The 3383-nt window shown below is 36.9% G+C and overlaps 1 pseudogene; it reads right to left on the reverse strand.

Annotated features, from left to right (window-relative positions):
- Positions 1 to 3175, reverse strand: LOC118498979 (annotated as a pseudogene).
- Positions 3176 to 3383: the final 208 nt, after the last annotated feature.

Genomic DNA, 3383 nt, shown 5'->3' on the forward strand with positions numbered 1-3383 from the left:
ATAATATAATTAATAATTAATAAATAATATAAGAATAAATTATGTGTCACATACTCACAGCTGTAATCCTCCTTTTGCCCACTCCTGCATACATATATTAAAGCATCATGTTATATACCATAAATATATATAATTTTTATTTGTCAATTATATTTCAATAAAGCTGAGAACTAAAAGACACACTTCTAACCAATAAAGTATAGAAAAAAAGACCTCATAGCAGAGGAACCTAGCAGACACCTCCTAAACCATTTCATCAAGGTTAACATCACCAGAAATAAGTCATGTTGGTATCATGTGCCCCAAATAATGTAATAAGAGGGTAGCACATTACCTCCATGGAATCCTTCCCCCAAATTCACAGTCTCCATCTTTTAGTGAGAAAACATCAGAAAAGCCCAAACTGAGGAACCTTCCACAAACTATCTGACAATTACTATTCAAAAGTGTCAAGGCCATGAAAGACAAGGGAAGACTGAGAACCTGTTGCAAATTGGAGGAGACTAAGGAGATATGACAACTAAAGGAAGAGATGGTGGGAGAAAGGGAAGAGGGGAGGAAAGAGTAGAAAAGGAAGATGACGAAGGCCCATTGTCAGGAAGGTATGAAGACTTCTGGACCTAAATTCTTTCATCTTTGCTATTTTCTTGACATGCGACAGGAATCCCATGCAGCCTCCTTTCCCTGTACTCCCACCCCCACAAAAAAAGATAATACAGAAGTTGTCCAAGGAAATATAGGCATCTATCCCTGTAACTGCAAACCCTAAAAGCACACTTGAAATATGCAGCCATGCTGTCCCCTTCCTGTATAACTCTGGATAAAAGTATTATGCTGTAGATCATATTACCTGAATAATGTGCACCAGTTAGCTATACCTGAATAATAGACACCAAATAACTATTAATTTACTAAGTTATGAATTCTAATGATTCCTTTAGTTCTCTAATATCTCATTTTGACCTTAAGTTAATAATGGCTTATTGTGAGAATCCTGGGACAGTTCACAAAACCTAAGTTGCAAACCTTTTAAAGGAGCCAAATACATTGCTATGCAAATTATCATGCAGTAATATAATACCCCAACAACATTTCTAGATGTTGAAGTATTATGAGATTGTAGTGATTGATGCTACCAGGATTGTTGCAATTTATTCATAATTTGACAGAAGTAAGTTTTTGTTTGTTTGTTTTTTACCTTGTCAGCATTTATTTACTTTTGGCCTTGTGGCTTTAGGTTTTATTGGCTAACAGAATGGCCCGGATGTTAGGCAAAATGCCACCCTGGGCGATGGTGACTTTGCCCAGCAGCTTGTTAAGCAACTCATCTTTGTGGGTAGCCAGCTGGAGGTAAGAAGGGATGATGTGTGTCTTGCGTTGCGTGGCGTTACTGGCCAGATCCAGATCTCCGCGGTCATGTACTGCAGCCTCTTAGACTGGCTTGCCGGCACCACCCTCTGTGGTAGTTGCGTTTGCGCAGTCTGTCCAGGAGAACTGGAGGCCAGCTCAGGAAGAGTGCGACTTGGCCTTGGCACAAGCTTTGCCTCCTTGCTTCCTGCAACCATACATAACTGTAAGTAAGGTTATAACCCTTAAAACCCAGAATCTTGTCACCAAACAAGATTCAGCAATAAGTTTTTATTGAGCATTTATTATGTGCTAGGGTGAGTTAGGGCTAACATATGGGAAGAGAGATAAATTTTGTGTTCATGAAGCTTACTGTCTAGAGGATGAGACAAACATAAGGCAACAAAAAAGAATAATTACACATTATTATAAATACAATTAAGGGACAGTGCTTAGATAAGAAAAACCAGTCGATGTGGCTAGGGGACAGAAGCTGATTTCAATTGAGTCTGCAGAAAAAGCCTCTTTAGGGAGGTGACCTTTCTTTTTTTCTTCAGAAAAACCCTGCAGTAGTTATAAATTTTACTATACACAGTAAGAGATTTAAAATCCAGTTAAGAAGGTAACATGTTAGGACACCTAAAGACATTAGGACATGAAAAGATAAATTTTTAGTTTCCTGGCATTCACAATGAAAAGAAAAAAAAACTTTTGTGTTGTACAATTTACATCTCTCAAATAAAGAAAACATACTGAGTCATCAAAAGTTGCTACAATTTCTTTGACACTGGTTTTAAACAGGAATTTATCATGTGCTTCCTTATATAAAAAAAATCAGATAAATTAACAAACTCTGATTTTTCCTGTGTCACTTTGCGTACGATACTAAAATGTTCTTCAATTGTATATTTCTGGTATTAACCAATGTAAAGCACAAGATAATACATTCTGGATACTGACTGGTATAACTAAATGCAGTGACTGAAAGAAACTAGTAAATGGATGCCACTTAAACTCTCAAGTACCAACTAACAACCAACTAGGTATTCTAAATGGCAAGATATAATAGCTAAATTCTCTGCTGAAAATCTATGGGGCCGAAGTCATATATCATTGATTGAATAGAAATCCATACACTTTGGGTAGCAGGCAGAAAGAGGATTTAACTGAACATTCTGTGATGAGGAATTGCATGTACCGTCCCTTCTTGTTCAAACGAAGCAACACAGAAGCAAGCTTCAGGGCTGTCAGGGAAAGGGGCCAAGGTGTTTCTCAGTGAACAACAAAAAAAGAGTTTGAACTTATTTAAAAATATGGCCAAGTATTTGGCTGAGACCACAGAATTTGCATCATAAAGCACAAAGAAATTGTTTTAATTCTCTCCCTCAAAATCCCTGAATAATTCTATTACCATTTGGCCACAGTAACCTTCAAAAAACTTCACATGGACCTCACTGAAAGATTCCTTCCAAGCAGAACTACATCACCATGGGTTTGCCAGGATGACTTAGTAAATGTATCAAGTAGTTTAATGAACAAAGCTTTTATCTGGGGTTATTTAATAAAAAATTAAAACAATTTTAAAAATTGAACAATGATTACTAAATATAACAATCTTTGTTTCAGTGTAATTGAGGATGGACAGTTCTTTCTGACAAGAATCCACCAAAAGGCTTAGCTGCATTTGATAAAGCAATACAACCATTATCACAGAGAACGGTGCTTCCCTTCCTTCTCAGTTGCACCAATAAGTGGGCATGCATCCAGTCTATCTACTAGTTATTCAAGAAGTATAGAATGTTGAACATATGGTGAATATTAACATCGAAGCATTAGAACAGTTCTTTTGGGAGACTAATTTAGTAGGAAAAAGAACTTAGCTATTAAAAGTGCTAATGGATTCTTTATGTCTCTTCTCCCCAGATAATGAGAATATGAATGCTGGGATGCTTTGATTACTAGTGAACTAGAAGCATGAGATGGGCAGAGATATGCTTCTCTCCACCCAGAGAAGCTCTCCCATTGACTGGAAGTAT

Source organism: Phyllostomus discolor, chromosome 2, assembly GCF_004126475.2.
Source record: "Phyllostomus discolor isolate MPI-MPIP mPhyDis1 chromosome 2, mPhyDis1.pri.v3, whole genome shotgun sequence".
NCBI lineage: Eukaryota > Metazoa > Chordata > Mammalia > Chiroptera > Phyllostomidae > Phyllostomus > Phyllostomus discolor.